The 17325-nt window shown below is 48.7% G+C and overlaps 1 protein-coding gene across 4 annotated transcripts in view; it reads right to left on the minus strand.

The window, feature by feature from the left end:
* The window catches only part of GBF1 (golgi brefeldin A resistant guanine nucleotide exchange factor 1), a 2365494-nt gene that overhangs the window by 738426 nt on the left and 1609743 nt on the right, over positions 1 to 17325 (minus strand). The window lies entirely within an intron of this gene.

Consider the following 17325-nt stretch of genomic DNA (forward strand, 5'->3'; position numbering starts at 1 on the left):
ATGAGTAAAGTGAAATTAAGTTTCTAGATTAGCCAAGAGTATTTCTTTCTCACAACCATGATGCCTTATGACAGGGAATGACTTGCATGGTGTGAAAAAGGATCAGCTTGAGAAGCAAGCTTGTTTCTGCTAAGATACCTTGACAACTGTACAAAGGTAGAATGAAATATATAGAATTACGCATCACATCCTCTAAAACAGCAGGACAGAGGGGCGCCAGTCCTTTGAAACAGCAAATTGAACTCAAAATATTTTTGCTGCTTGTTTGAATGCTAAAATTGCATTTTACTTCTAGGAACTTTCCCTAGGTTTCAAAGAGCCTGGTGAATCGAATGCTGGGAAAATTCTTAACTTTCAAAAGGGGACCAGCGCTGGGCAGGACACCACTCGATAACCTCAGGTTCTCAGAAGTAAAGGAGAGGTTTCCCCAAGGGGCTGTGATGAAGTACGACCCAGTACTGGACCCAGTGAATTGCTCAAACAGTGTAAGCATGTTGTACTAAATTAAGGTGAAGTCTAACCGTGTTTATTGTATGTTTCTTTGCCCTTCCTTGTATGCATTGTTTTCTACTGTTTGTGATATGTTAAAAGTGTGCAAAAGTCTTGTTTGGGTAAGAGATAACAGAAGAACAAGTTACTTACCTTTGGTAACCATATATTCGTAAGAAACATTAGATAGTTCTAGATTCCTTACCTTGGAATTACCCCCAGGCGTCAAGACTATCAAGAAAGCTTTTTCGTCAGCAGTACTTCTGCGCGTTGGAAGGTGGCGTTGGTCGGCTCCGCATCTGTCATTTGCGTCGTGGTCGCCGGGATGATGTCGCGGAAGCTACTTAGACGCCGCCCTTGCGTGCTGATGCCAGTTCTGTACACGACTTTCTGCGCCAGAAACGCAGAGCCATGCAGGACACTGACCACTGGTGCACAAAACTAGAACCCTGAAAGGATATCCTTAACCCTAGAAATCAGTTAGAAGAACGGGGAGGATGGGTGGGGCAGTAAGGAATCTATAACTAACGTTTCTTACAGATATATCGTTACCGAAGGTAAGTAACTTGTTCATCTGAACGAAACACGTTAGTTGTAGACTTCTTACCTTAGAATAGATACCCCAACAATACCAACCCCTGTGGTGGGTCTGCGAACCAAGATCACACCAGAAAGTCCTGGAGAACAGTACAGCCAAAAGAAGCAGTCCCTACGGACTTGGATGTCCAGACAGTAGTGTTTCGTAAACGTGTGATGCCCACGTAGCTGCCTGACAGATATCAGGTAGAGGAACTCCTCTTCCCAAGGCAGCAGTGACTGCCTTCGCCCTGGTGGAGTGGGCGCGTAGCCCCACTGGAGGCTCCTTTTTAGCCAGAGAATAGCATACTTTTATACACAAAATAACCCATGTAGAAATGGTTCGTATGTGTACGGCCCTACCTTTCTTGGCGCCCACGTAGCCAACAAAGAGTTGGTCATCCACCCGGAACTGTTTTGTGCGATCCAGATAGAAAGAAAGCGCATGTTTTGGGTCCAGACGGTGGAGCCTCTCTTCCTCTTTCGAAGGATGCTGAGGTGGAAAGAAGGTGGGCAAAGTGATAGACTGGCCTATGTGGAAGGCAGTAACAACCTTGGGCAGGAAGGATGGACGAGTCCTAAAGGCAACTTTGTCCGGATGCACATAGGGAAAAGGAGGCTTAGAGGAAAGCACCTGGAGCTTACTCACTCGTCTGGCGGAGGTGATGGCCACCAGGAACGCAGTTTTGAGAGTCAAGAGCCTCAAAGGACAGTTGTGAAGCGGCTCAAAGGGAGCGCACATTAAATAAGGTAAAACCAGCTTCAAGTCCCACTTAGACATAATGAAAGGAATAGGAGGAAAAAGATGATTTATGCCTTTCAAGAAACGCTTTACAACCAGGGACTTGAAAAGGTAAGGTTGATCTGGAAGCCAAAGGAAGGCAGAGATGGTTGAAAGATAGCCTTTGATAGTGTCTAGAGCAGAGCCCTGCTGGGCTAAAGAAAGAAGAAACAAGAGGACCTCAGAAAGAGGGGCAGAAAGGGGATCCACAGCCTTTGCTGTGCACTATGCCACAAACTTGTTCCACTATCAGGGGTATACAGTCTTAGTGGAGGGACGCCTGCCTGCCAAGATTACATATCAAATAAGGAAAAGGTTTAGGACCGGGAGCCGTTATTTTAGTAGGTCCTACATACAGGGCTCCTAGTAAGCTGTGCTACAAGGGGTATGCAGTTCCTAGGGGAAGACAGGTCTTGCTTTGTGATGCCCTCACACACCCCGAGGGATGTCATGCTTCATCATTGGACTTTGCTCCTCGTCGGGCCGGCGCTGCAATGACCGATGGGCTCACCGTAAACGAGGCTCTTTTTTGGAGATCTTTTTTAGTGAAGCAGCCGTAGGGTGTGTGAGGGTAAAAGGGCAAGGGTAATGCAAGGATAGTGGATGTTAAAATAAGTCAGGATCAGTCCTAATCAAAACTATTTTAATGTTCAAGGTAGATCCAGCTTGATTAAAAGCGTATGGATGCCCTATGTGGATGTAATGTTCCTAGAGGGCTATCTCTGTGGAAAGGGTTGAACATGTTTCGTGTCCCCAAAAAGCTTCTAATGGTGGGGGTTCCCAACAATGTAAGAAAAAGGAAGGCCCAAAGAAACCCTGGTGCAAAACTTGTAAGGTTAATTCTCACTGGACTAGTGATTGCACCAAGAAGGAGACAGCTCCAACCACTGTAGCCCCTAAGGCACCTGCACCCCCTAGTACAGTTAACAGTGGTGGTTCTCAACCCAAGGCTATAGTGGGGTTAACCCTGGGTACTGAGATGGATTCTGGCCTCGTCAGAATACCAACTCAGGCTGTTCTTGTCTGTGATGTGGACATGGCTATGTCCTCTACTGTGAGTCCCACTAACTTGGGGAAATACAGGCAAACACCTTTAATCAATAACAAAGTGGCTCAGGCCCACAGGGACACTTGTGCCAGTGTCACCATGGTGACGCCTAACTTTGTGGAGCCTGGACAGATAATACTAGGTGACAATTACCTAGTGACCAATGCAAGCAATGTCACTACCACCCATAGTATGGCAATTGTTAATTTCTCCTGGGGAGGGGTAACTAGCCTCAAAAGAGTTGTTGTTAGTTCAGACCTCCCTGTAGAATGTTTGTTGGGCAATGATCTGGAATCTTCAGTCTGGTCTGAAGTGGAGTATAGGACTCATGTAGAAATGCTAGGTATATCAGCACATGTCCTTGCTGTGACCAGGTCACATGCCAAAAAGTGCAAAACTGAACAGGCCATTGATCCTGAAACTATGAACCAGTTGCCTACCAAGAGAAAGAGCAGTAGGGTTAAGGCAGTGCCCCCCCCTGCCTCAGAATGAGGATCAGCCTTCTGAGGAAGCTGATAGTGAGACCCAAGAAGGAACTGTCCTAGAAGAGCTTGAGCCTGATCAGGTTGAGTTTCTTGGGACAGGGGGACCTTCAAGGGTAGATCTGAAGCAGGCGCAGCTGGACTGCCCCTCTCTTGAACCCCTCAGACAGCAAGCTGATGCTGAGGCTGCTGGGAATGCGACAGGTACCTATACAGTGTATTGGAATGAAGGGCTCCTTTATTCAGAGGCTAGAGACCAAAAGTCTGGAGCTTTCAGGAGGTTGGTCATACCTTTGGCATTCAGGGACTTCCCTCTTACCTTAGCCCATGATATTCCCGTAGCAGGACATCTTGGCCAGACCAAGACTTGGGACAGGCTTGTCCCTCACTTTCACTGGCCACACATGTCAGAAGATGCCAAGGAGTTTTGTAGCTCCTGTGTCACATGCCAAGCCAGTGGCAAATCAGGTGGCACCACAAAGGCCCCCCTAATACCACTACCTGTGGTGGGGGTTCCCTTTGAGAGAGTTGGGATAGACATTGTTGGACCAGTGGATCCCCAAACAGCATCTGGGCACAGGTTTATTCTGGTGGTAGTGGATCATGCCACCAGATACCCAGAAGCTGTTCCCTTAAGGACCACAACAGCCCCTGTTGTGGCAAGAGCCCTCCTGGGAGTTTTCTCAAGAGCGGGTTTTCTGAAAGAGGTTGTCTCAGACAGAGGTGCAAACTTTATGTCTGGATATTTGACTTCTATGTGGAAGGAGTGTGGAGTGAACTATAAGTTCACCACACCCTATCATCCACAGTGCAATTATCTGGTGGAGAGATTCAACAGGACCTTAAAGGGCATGATCAAGGGTTTACCTGAAAAGCTTAGGCGAAGATGGGACATCCTTCTGCCCTGCCTTTTATTCGCTTATAGAGAGGTCCCACAGAAGGGGGTTGGCTACAGCCCTTTTGAACTTCTTTTTGGGCATCCTGTAAGAGGACCTCACAAACCATATACTAAAGAAGTGGTATAAGAACCACTTCAGGAAAGGTGAGTAGGCCTAGGAACAAGGACATCGCTGGGGCTACGCTGATCAACCAAGGGATTGGAAGTAGGAGACCCACAGGATGCCTGTGCACTGTCTTAACACACACGCAAGTTACCATAGAGTTTCAATGGGAACGTGAAAGTTACAAAGTAGTTGATTTCGGACACTTCCGGGTGGACCACGGGAAAACCCTGTTAAACTAGGACACTTGGATAGTTGTTACTCACGGGAGCACCGGAGTACTCCAGTTACCTCACCCTGGGAAGCCGGGTGCATAGGTGTTCTTTCGTGTCGGGTTTCGCCGCTGAATCCTATGGAGAGCTGCAAGAAAGTGCTGCAGGGGACCAGGAGGAAAGTGTCCGGATGGATCCAAGGGTGGATCGGAGTCGAGAAGAACCTGAAAGCAGAGGGGACAGAGTCTGGGTCACTAGCCAGTGATCAGGAAGGAACCAGGCGATGTCGAGATACAATCAGGTTAAGAAGTGAAGCTGGTCTCTGCAACCACGTGGACCAGGAGGTGTCGACGACGACCAGGCGCTGGATACGAGCTGTCCCACGAAGGCTCTCGGTGACTGCGGTGTCGGTATCCGGATTGGACCCAACAAGCCTTGGTAACCGCAAACCACGCAGGAAGTGAAGATGGGCTTCTGTTCAGACCAGCAAGGTCTGGGGCACTTCTCCTTCACAGGGAAGCTGGAGCAAGACTGGAGCAACCAGGCAAGCGTTGTAAAATCAAAGGATTGTCTTCCTAGGGCTCACTAGCCAACGGGCTAGCAACCGGGAAGACACGTTGAGCTGAAATGCAGGCGCAGGCCCCACGCGGCACTCGTGGAGTGTGGAGGGCTGAGCTTCGGTGCAAATGATGCTCGGGTCTGGGGCTTCTCAATCCCCAATGCACAACTTCGAGGGTACCTCAGGAGCTGCACAGGTAGCAAAAAGCAGGTAGTTCAGGATGTCCCGGTCTCACGTCGCTCGTGTCTGCCACGGGTCTCAGCTTTGCTGTGGATGTGGGTCGGAGTCAGAGAAGTCTGGGAGTCCAGTTCCTTGGTCGCTAAGTCTTCGGGATCTGGCTGGAGCGTCGACAAAGCAAACCGGCAAGTTACTGTTGGTGCCTGTTTGCACAGGGTGGTCACTCCTTGACCACAAGGGAGATGTCTTCAGTCTTCCAGTCGATATGGAACGTCGAAAGTCCAAGAGTTCGTGTCAGAGTTTCTTTCCAGGATTAAATCTAAATTCTCTAGACTCAGCTCCTATCTTTATACTAAACTAAGGGTCTGGATTACCTGCTAGGTCCCTCCTGTGGGTGGAAACTGGGAAGGGGGTGGTTACACCCCTTTCCCTTTGTCCAGTTTCGCGCCAGAGCTGGGGCTGGAGTGCCCCAGCAACTGGTTTAAACCGAGCTATGCGTGGAGCACCTTGTGTGCACCAGGCAGTGTCTCATTTCTCAGCCCTCCCTGCCCCAATACACTAAAAGTCTGTCTGGGGAGGTGCTAGCACCTCCCAAGGCAGGAAACCTATTGTCCAGGCCTCCCCTGCCGGAGTTTCGTGCAGCAGCAGGAGGTCAGACTCGTGTCTGTGGCAGCAGCATCCATTTTGTGATGCTGAGGCTCTGTTTAACGTTAACCGGGTAAAGTAGTAACTACATGTCTTCTCCCTCTAGAAGGGTGAAATGCTACCCCTGCCACCAGAACTGGCGGGGGGTAGTATTCCAAAGCGGATGACACCTCACACGACATGTTTTGATAAAGCCAAACCAAAGTTAGCAACAACCGCGAGGATTATAATGCACTTAAGAGTATATGGTATGGCTATATCATAGTACAGCTATAAGGACATGGTTCCGAAAGCTGCAGACATGCTCAGCTCATGCTAGAGCACCATCTCACATAAAACCAAGCACTCTGCCTCCAGGATTGTTAAGGCCTGCCATAGGATGACTTACAGATATAGATGTGTCTATATATAAGGGTAGATATAGGTATACTCATCATCATCAAAAATCTTTATTTCGGCTAGATTGCCATAAAAGATAACACACAAAGGTGATACAAATAAAACAAGCAATTACATCCCGAACAATCAGTCAACAGAGCTAAAAATAGATTCATTAAAACTTTAAAAAGTACTAGGAAATAGTTAGAAATTGATGATATTTAAAAATTATGCAGCTAGTCAACAATCAAAAGGGCATAAACTGTAGTCAGTCCAGTGAGGGAAAAAAAGTGGTTAAGAAAGAGAATAATTACAATGTAATAGTAATAAAATTGTACAAATAGTCTACAACCCTGGGTAGCAAGCGTCTTCTCTTATGCCAGAAGGTTTCCAGGTATTTTGCTAACGCAAAGACTATCATACTGGAAAGGTCAGTTTTGAGGACCCTGTATGCCTGCAGGCAGTGAGTAAAACCTAGGTTTCTGCAGGCAGGGACTATCCACTTCCTTCTCGCCTGCCCATAAGTTTGACGAAAGAACAGTATGTGCAACTCGGTTTCTTGGTCATGGTTGCACCCGGGGCAGTGACTCAGGGAGGGGTCAGTCCACTTGCTGGTGAAGGCACGGATTGGCAGACTTCCGTATAGTGGAGACTTTTTTTCTGAACCCCGCTTGGAATGGGCTCAGAACCGAGTGTTCAAGCATCCACTCCGATAAACGATCCAAGATGAGCCTTGCGAAGATCTTTTGGGGGACATCTATGAGGCTAATAGGCCTGTAGTTGACTGGGAGCAGAGGAGAGCCCTTCTTAAAGATCGGTACAATCTCTGCTCCCAGCCAGGTACTAGGTACCTCCATACCACCCAGTATTGAATTAAAAAGGACCTGTAGATATGGTGCCCATACAATTGGTTTGTGCTTGAACAAGTCACCAGGGAGCCTGTCCAAGCCCGGAGCTTGCTCTGCTCTCAATTTATCAATTGCAGCGCTAACCTCCCCAACTGTGAATTCCTCCTGGACCAGTTCAGAACTAGGGCCCCTCACCAGGTTACATATATCCTCTGAGCAATCAGTGTTCTCCAGAGAATATAAAGTACGAAAATGGGCCTCCCACACACTAGGAGCAATGTTAGCTTCAACTGCTGGTGTTGGGTCCACTGTACCACTTTTAACGATCTGCCAAAATTTCCGACTGTCTCTAGAGTTAAGAGCACTCACCATTTCGGACCAATTTTCATTGTCCCACTCGGTCTTGGCGATCTGAATTTGGTGTCTGTACTCTAGCCTTTTTGCCCTAACCAACACGTTGCTGGCCCTTAGCTTGATAGCCTCAAGGAGTTCGGCTTTGGCCCTCCTGCAAGTTGAATTATACCATGAGGCTTTCGTTAATTTGCTAAGCTTTTTCGATACTCGGGGGTTCAGCACCTCTGCTATAGCGTTGGTGAGCTCAGAGTGAAGATCACCAAGTGCATTGTGTGTTTCCGGAGTTGGGCGTAGTAAAATAAGCTTTTCTACACTTTGGAAGACCGGTAGGATTAAGGCATATAGCCGAGAAATAGATTCCGGATTCCCTACGACTTTTGCCCATCTTATTCTGCGTCTATCGCTAGATAGAATCACACTATTGTCCGAGGGAGTTTTAAGTGACTGGTTCTCACTGATATAGCCAGGCACCTAAAAATCCATAATCAGTGGATTGTGGTCGCTTTCGTCCCGTGGGATTACTTGAAAGCTCCTCACCATAGCCCAATTACGAGTTTCCACAAAAATATAGTCTAAACGTGACTCAGACCCTAGTTTGTTGTAAGTGGATTTAGGGGGAATGTCCCCAGTGGCCCGCCCGTTACAGGCCCTTATGGAATTATTAAGAGACAGGGCCCTAATTTGTGTAGCAAGCGGAGTCCAGGATTTAACTGGTGAACCCCCTACAGGTGGAATATCCCATTGGTCATCCTCCTCCAGTGTGGTACCTCGCAGGAAAGCTGGCAGAGGTTCAAATTGACAGTTAAAATCACCCCTATAAGATATGGGATGCCTTGGGGATAGAATCCAAAAAGTGAGATAAATCCTCAATTGTACCTGATACACTGGTCACGCCCGTGGGTCTTGAATATACGTTAACTAAAATAAGTTTAGCCGCATTGGGCCATTCCAGTGCCACACTTTGGATATCCGGAGAGTTTGACTCAAGTTTTGATACTGAACAGCCCAGGTGTGAACCCACCCAGATAAGAAGCCCACCTGACGGGCGTCCCTTCCCACCCCATTTTGCCTTGATAGAAAATGAGGCAAAACCAGTGCGGTGGTAGGGATCCCTAGCCCACGTCTCCTAGAAGAGGCAGACATCTTGTGAGTCAATAAATGACCCCCAATCTGGCAGATCAAGTTTATTCGATATTCCTGCCAAATTCCAGGAGACAATTGACAGGGAACCATGCTCCATAACTGCTCTTACTCTGTGATTGGTAACCCCACTAACAACCGGGGAAGGTAGAGCCTGCATTATAATTAGGCTACTTGAACCATTTTGGTGTGTCATATCCTCGCTACTTAAGTCAGGGGGGAGTCATCTAGGGCTAAATGGCTTTCAGATTCATTAGTCTTGACAGCTAGTTTATTGAGTCAGTCTACACCGTCCAGATCATTTAAAGGATCAAATCTGTTATAAAGTGGTAGAGGGTACGCTAACCTATGTAATGGGTTTGCCCCACGGAATTCTCTCTGTCTGAAAGTGGGAAAGGAATTTTGAGGACCAGTGTTCATAACCCCTGGGTAAAAGTACTCAAGGCAGAGAGATTGAATATCGCCCTCTCGGCCAAATCTGGGTTCTCTCCGTATGTAATCTACAGCCCAGGAGTCTCTAAAATTCACCAGGATACAATCCCCTTCAAGGTCTTTAGGGTTATTGCCCACCCAGTGTACCCTTCTAACTCCCAGAATTTCAGTACTCGACGATGGGGGAAGGGTCCTATTCCTATATAACCAAAAAACAACCTTGTTCTTTAATTCCCTATACGATTCTGAGATTCCCACCCCCAAGGATCGCACTCCCACTAAAACTATTGTGTAGGGTGCCTCCTCTGGCGGAAGGTTTATGCTAGAGAGTTGCTTAGGACTAGCTCCCTTGTCCTGCTGAGTTTGAGTATTCAACTTTCTGTCTGTAGAAATACCACTAAATAAGGGCTGGGCTGCACGTACAGGGTCCATTGCTTTCCCACCTTGCCTTGATATACCTACGTGTTTCTTTGGGTGTGCTTTTGAGATAGGTGTATTTATTTTTTTTAACTGTTTTTTTATTGGGTTCACCAGCTGACACCCCAGCTATTACAGTACTAGGGCCCGGATCCCTTGTGGTAATCCCTGTTGATCTAATAGAAGAATTACCCATAGCCAGATCAGCTAGTAGGAGTGAATTATCTCCCACCTGCTTTTTAATTTGATCTGGCTTGGAGTCGATCATCCTGGTTCTCTCTAAGAGTGGCGACATAAGGGTTTTCATCAAAAACTCAATTTTGCCCAGAAAATCACCATCGGGTACAGATTGAGAGACAGGATGACTAATACCTTCCATTATACAACTAGGAGGGGTGGGCGGTTGGGGAACAACTGTAGGAGCTAAATCTAGGGACTTCTTTTGTTGTTTAGCAAGATGGCCCGTTAGAGAACTACCCCTTCTTTTCCTACTCTTTAATTTCGTCCTGTCTGGAGAGCCCAGAGACAGAGTCTGGGCGGATTGAGTAACAGGCCCTGGGGAGCAGTGCGAGCCAGCGATATCGCTGCTGGGGGGCAGGCTCACAGATAATAGATTTAGGCTCAGAGTGTCTGAGACATCGACAACATCTACCAGCCTTATTTCATCCCCTAGAGTGTAAGTTGGTGCGGGGGAAACCGTCTTGCCTATGCGACCTAAAGAAGATCGTTTTCCCGTTATTAGATCCAGGGAGAGTCGTTTTCTGCATAGGCTATCTCCTTTTCCAGTATAGTGGAGGCTCTTTTAAAGAAATGGTCCAAAGTGCCAGTGACCACCCCACTGGATGTGGGGATTGCAACGTGGCGGTTTTTCCCAGACCATAAAGACATAGTACAAGCCACTACCAACCCACGAATTGGAATAACCTACACACCTATACCTTGGGTCCTTCAAAGCTTTGCAAACAAAGTTACGGCAGGTATCAAGCGAAAAATTAAAAACAAACAAATATAAGGGGGGATGGCCCAGCCCCGCCTTAGTCGACCTTGGACGGCCTTAGACGGCCCGCCCTTTGCCCGGGCTTAGCCCGGCGACGCCCGCGTGCATCCCACGTACGCGGAAGCGAGAGTGGCTAAATAGCCGGAGGTGGGAGGCGGGAAGAGGACCAGCTGCGGCAGATGACCAGACGCACTGCACGCTGGTCCTCGCAGTCCCGCCGGTAGCCTCGGAGTCAGTGAGTCCCGCTGATGCGCTGTGCCAGCGCGCTCCCCTTAGCTCAAGTCCTTTCTCGAGCGGCTCCCGCCAGGAGTGGGGTCGGTAACAGCAGACGGAGTCCTGTGGCGAAACGGCAATCCAAAGGTCCTGGAGCCCAGCAAGGGAGGGAACAAAGAAACACCAAGTAAGTACTGCCCCAAAGAGTCTTAAGTTCAGGCAGGAGGCGGGGGCGGGAAGAGGACCAGCTGCGGCAGATGACCAGCCGCAGTGCACGCTGGTCCTCGTAGTCCCGCCGGTAGCCTCGGAGTCAGTGAGTCCCGCTGATGCACTGTGCCAGCGCGCTCCCCTTAGCTTAAGTCCTTTCTCGAGCGGCGCCCGTGAAGCGGGGGCCACGAGGAGTGGGGTCGGTACCAGCAGACGGAGTCCTGTGGCGAAACGCAATCCAAAGGTCCGGTCCTTCTTCTAAAAGTAGTAAAACTGTGCCCACGACCTCCTTTCCCTAAAATGTATCCTAGCTGGTATACTATATCTAAGCAAGGGGTGATTACACGACCTTGCCCAAGCTGAGTGATCAGCCTGTGGTGTCAAGTTTGGATGGCCAGCCAGGGGTGGCATAATACATGCTGCAGCCCCTGGTAGGCTTTGGATGCACCTATGCCCTGGGTACCTATGGTACACTATACAGGGGCTCACAAAGGTGACCCAACACCCAATTAGGTATGTACCTAAAGTACATGGTATGAATTTAGGGAGAGAACAGCTGGGCTGTGGGTCTGATTAGCAGGCCCACAGCCACATTAAAGTCGAAAAACAAGTGAATCACAGCAAAAAGTGGAGGTGACCATAGGAAGCAGACCCTACTCTCCTACAAGAGAGAGATGAGGTTTTGTGTGGACTACAGAGGTCTCAATGCTGTCACTAGGACAGATGCCCACCCAATACAGATGAGCTCATTGACAGATTGGCTTCTGCCAAGTTTTTGAGCACATTTGACTTGACAGCTGGCTACAGGCAGATCAGACTAGCTGATGATGCAAAAGCCAAAACAGCATTTTCAACCCCAGGAGGACATTATCAATTCGTGGTAATGCCCTTTGGTGTGAAGAATGCAGCTGCCACATTTCAAAGGTTGGTGAACCAAGTCCTCACAGGCCTGGATGACTACTGTGCAGCTTATCTTGATGATATTGCTGTCTTTAGCTCCACCTGGGAGGATCACCTGATCCACCTGAAAAATGTTTTGGAGGCCCTGCAAAAGGCAGGCTTAACTATCAAGGCTACTAAGTGCCAGATAGGGCAGAGTAAGGTTTTATACCTGTGTCACCTTGTAGGTGGGGGTCAGGTTCAACCACTGGAGAGCAAGATCCAGACCATAAAGGACTGGACTACTTCAACCACCTAGACACAGTTCAGAGCTTTCTTGGGCCTGTCTGGTTACTACAGGAAGTTTGTTAAGAACTATGGGTCCATTGTGACTCCTCTTAATGACCTCACCTCAAAGAAAATGCCAAAGAAAGTTCAGTGGACAGTAAGATGTCAAAAGGCATTTGATGACCTGAAGCAGGCCATGTGCACTGCACCTATTCTGCAAAGTCCAGATTACTCCAAATAATTCATTGTCCAAACAGATGCTTCTGAGTTGGGTGTGGGAGCTGTTCTTTCACAATTGAATAAAGATGGTCAAGACCAGGCCATTGCTTTTATTAGCAGAAGGCTGACCCCTAGAGAGAAACGTTGGTCAGCTATTGATTGAGAGGGAGGCATTTGCTGTGAATTGGGCCCTAAGGAAGCTGAGGCCATACTTGTTTGGTACTCACTTCAAGATTCAGACAGACCATAAGCCCCTCTTGTGGCTAAATCAGATGAAGGGTGAAAATCTCAAACTGCTTAGGTGGTTCATTTCACTACAGGGGATGGACTTTACAGTGGAACATAGACCTGGGACTGACCATGCCAATGCAGATGGACTCTCCAGATATTTCCACTTAGAACATGAAGACTCAACTGGTCAAGGTTAGTTTAATTTCCCTGCGTTTGTAGGAGAGTAGGGTCTGCTTCCTATGGTCAACCCCACTTTTTGCTGTGATTTTCTGGTTTTTCAACTTTAGTGTAGCTGTGGGCCTGCCTATCAGACCCACAGCCCAGCTATTCTCTCTCTAGATTGATACCATGTACTTTAGGTACATACCTGATTGGGTATTGGGTCACCTTGTGAGCCCCTGTATAGTGTACCATAGGTACCCAGGGCATAGGTGCAACCATGGCCTACCAGGGGCTGCAGCATACCTATATCTACCCTTATATATAGACACATATATACCTATAAGTCACTTCTATGGCAGGCCTTAACAATCCTGGAGGCAGAGTGCTTGGTTTTATGTGAGAGGGTGCCCTAGCATGAGCTGAGCCCCTCTGCAGCTTTCGGAACCATGTCCTTATAGCTGTTCTATGATATAACCATACCATATACTCTTAAGTGCATTATAATCCTTGCGGCTAATGCTATCTTTGGTTTGCCATTATCAAAACATGTAGTGTAAGGTGTCAAACACTTTGGAATACTACACCCCCCCCCGCCAGTTCTGGCAGCGGGGGTAGCATTCCACCCTTCTGGAGGGAGAAGATATGTAGTTACTGCTTTACCCGGTTAAAGTTAAAGAGAGCCTCAGCATCACAAAATGGATGCTGCTGCCACAGACACGCGTCTGACCTCCTGCTGCTGGACAAAACTCCGGCAGGGGAGGCCTGGACAATAGGTTTCCTGCCTTGGGAGGTGCCCCAGACAGGCTTTTAGTGTATTGGGGCAGGGAGGGCTGCAAAATGAGACACTGCCTGGGGCACACAAGGTGCTCCATGCATAGCCCGGTTCAAACCAGTTGCTGGGGCACTCCAGCCCCAGCTCTGGCGCGAAACTGTACAAAGAGAAAGGGGTATAACCACCCCCTTCTCAGGGTCCACCCATAGGAGGGACCTAGCAAGTAATCCAGTCCCTTAGTTTGGTATACAGTTAGGAGCTGTGTCTAGAAACATCAGATTACCCTGGAAAGAGACTACGAAACAGAACTCTTGGACTTCGACATTCTATGCTGACTAGAAGACTGAAGAAAATCTCCCTTGAGGTCAAGGAGTGACCACCCTGTTCAAACAGGCACCACCAGTAACTTGCCGGTTTGCTTTGTCGGCGCTCCCGACGGAACCCGACGACTCATATACTCAGGACTGGACTTCCAGACTTTTTGGACTCCGACCCACATCCATAGCATAGCTGAGACCCGTGGCGGACACGAGAGACGTGGGACCAGACTCCCTGGACATCCTGCTAATTGCTAATTGCATCGACTCCTGAGGTAACTCGCAGTTGTGCATTGAGGCAGGAGAAGCCCCAGACCCGAGCAACATCTGCACCAGAGCTCAGCCCTCCACACTCCACGAGTGCCGCGTGGGGCCCGCTTCAGCATTTCAGCTCGACGCGTCTTCCCGGTTGCTAGCCCGTTGGCTAGTGAGCCCTCTGAAGACAATCCTTTGAATTTCCAATTCTTGCCTGGCTGCTCTGGGCTTGCTCCAGCTTCCTCTCAAAAGAGAAGCACCTCAGACCTTGCTGGTCTGACCTGAAGTGAATCTTCACTTCCTGCGTGGGTTGCGGTTACCAAGGCTTGTTGGGTCCAATCCGGATACCGACATAGCAGGCAACTAGATCCTTCGTGGGACAGCTCGACTCCAGCTCCTGGTCGTCGTCGACACCTCCTGGTCCTCGTGGCTGCAGAGACAAGCTTCACCTCTTCACCTGTTTGCATCACGACATCACCTGGTTCTATCCTGGTTCCTTCCTGGTCACTGGCTAGTGACCCAGGCTCTGTCCCCTCTGCTTTCAGGTTCTTCAGCTCCTTGATCCACCCTTGGATCCACCCGGACACTCTTCCTTCGGCCGACTAAAGCACTTCTTTTGCAGGTCTCCATTGAAAGCATCGACGAAACCGACACGAAAAGGCACCTATGCACCCGGCTTCCCTGGGTGAGGTAACTCGAGTACTCCGGTGCTCCCATGGGTATTAACTATCCAAGTGTCCTAGTTTAAAGGGGTTTCACCGTAGTCCACCCGGAAGTGTCCTTAATCAGTAATTTTGTGACTTCTTCGTTCTCCATTGTGAGTCAATGGTAACTTGCATCTGTGTTCCCACACTGCACGCGTCTCCCGTGGGTCTCCTACTTCCAAACCTTTGATCCTGTAGTGTAGCCCCAGCAATTCCCTAGGCTTATTCACTATTCCTGAAGTGGTTCTTATACCACTTACTTAGTATATGGTTCGTGAGGCCCCTAGGGCAGAATTGTATTTGTGCAACTTATAGTATGCTTAATGAGTAACTTGTAACGTATCTTGAACTCTGACCTCATAAAGAGCGCAGAGGGGTCGTGTTAGTAATAAATACATATATATTTGATATATACCTTGTGTGGTGCCCTTTCATTTGGTATTCAAGGGATTATATATGGTAAAACAGCTTGCTTCACATGCTCTCTGAAGTTTTAGCCTAAGGCTGCTTGTCCATGCTACCACTCGGATAGCTGGTCTATAAGGTTGACTTTACAACCACCATCAGAAGGGTCGTTTAGACTGGTGCAAGGTGCCCACTAGAATAGTGGACAACATATGCCAGACTAACTTCTCACAGGAATCCTGCTGAAATCCACCCGAGAGGCACTGGTGACTCCTCTGCTCAAACTGGGTAAGTTCCCTCTTGAATTCACGGCCTATAGGCCACTGTCGATGCTCAATCTCGACTTCAAAATTGTAAGTAAATTACTGGCGACAAGACTCCTACGACACATGACCACTCTGGTCCACCAGGACCAGGCAGAGTTTATCCCGGGTAGAAACAAGGCTCTAAATATAAGATGGCTTCTCTCCAGCTTAGAAGGGGGCAGAAGCGAGGTACAGGAGGGAGCTATTGATCTTCACCATAGACATCGAAAAGCCTTTGACAGCCTGGAATGGGATCTTCTCTATGCCGTCTTAGCAAAGATGGAAGTAGGCCAGAGATCTATACGATGGGTGAAACTGCTGTACTCAAGCCCAATGGCCAGAGTACGCATGGGCAGCACGATCTCGGAACAGTATCGGGTGGAGAGGGGCAAGCTCCAGGGGTGTCCCCTCTCCCCCTTGTTATTTGACCTGGCTGTGAAACCACTGGCCTGCTTGGCACGGACAGGCGGCAGATGCAGAAGCAGGACAGGCACATCACATAGCGTTGTACGCCGACAACCTCCTGTTATTCCTGAAGGACCTGGTAGAGGAGCTGCGAGGGGCTAGAAACATTATGGAAGAGTTTGGGGCTCTCTTGGGGCTAAGAGTTAATTGACAGACGTCCTGACTCTTCCCGATAGTAGAGGACCGACAGCCGCCTGTGGGATGGGGAAAATGCAGTGGGAGCCCCGATACTTCAAATACCTGACGGTAAAAGTCTTCCACTCGCTACTAGATATACAGGAAGAGAACATAGGAGGAGCGTTGAGGTAATTAAAGGACAACTGGGGGAAGCTCCCTATTTCCGTGGCAGAAAAGATCTCCCTGTTAAAAATGGTGGCCCTCCCAAGACTATTGTACTTTTTTACCGTGTTGCCTGTGTGGATACCCAAAGTATGGTTTCGAGAGCTGGACTCATGCCTCTTGGCCTTTATAAAGGGACTGGAAGACAGAGGGTGGCCCTGACAACACTAAAATGACAATCGGCAGAGGGGGGACTGGCAGTCCCGGACTTTGAGGCATACTACCTGGCAGGGCAGCTACAGAGGCTCCCTCATTGGATAGCAGGGAGAATGACACCAGCTAGGGAATTATGCCCTTTCACTCACGAGAGAGATGTACTAATCTGTACCCTTTTAAAAACCACAAAGTCACAGCACACATACAAATGAACATAAGGTGATGCGGTGGTGATGGAATAGATACCTCCAGAAGACAGACTAAGCAGCCATACTCACCGGACCTGCCGCTGCTTCAGGCACTGCCAGATAGGGGGCAATGGGGAGGTATTGAAGAATGGCAGCAAGCAGGGGCCACAAAAGCGGGGGACCTATACAGGGATGTGGAATTAATACCGTTTGAAGAATTTAGCATGGACTGTGACATCCCTCAGGGCCAGTTTCTGCTCCACAGGGTGATTATGGGAGCCATACGACGGCATTGGGGAATTGGTACCCTTGAGCCAGCATGTCACGCCATCTGTGAATGCATAGGAACACCATGAAGGAAGTTACCTGCCTGCACAGGGCAATAGGCAATGACTCCTCTAAGCCACTGGACACTACTGGAGAGAAGACCTAAGAAGGCCCCTCGAGGACAAGGATTGGGAGAACATACTGCAGAGAACACCTAGGTGCTCCAGAAATGCCTAATGAACAAGTTACCTTCGGTAACGATATATCTGTAAGAAACATTAGTAGTGATAGATTCCTTACTTTAGAATTACCCCCAGGCGTCAAACTGGATCTGGAAAGATTTTTGTAAGCAGTACCCCTGTGCGTCGGTAGGTGGCGGTGTGCAGCTACGCATCCATCGCTGGCGTTGTGGTCGTT

This window comes from Lissotriton helveticus, chromosome 5_1 (assembly GCF_964261635.1).
Source record: "Lissotriton helveticus chromosome 5_1, aLisHel1.1, whole genome shotgun sequence".
NCBI lineage: Eukaryota > Metazoa > Chordata > Amphibia > Caudata > Salamandridae > Lissotriton > Lissotriton helveticus.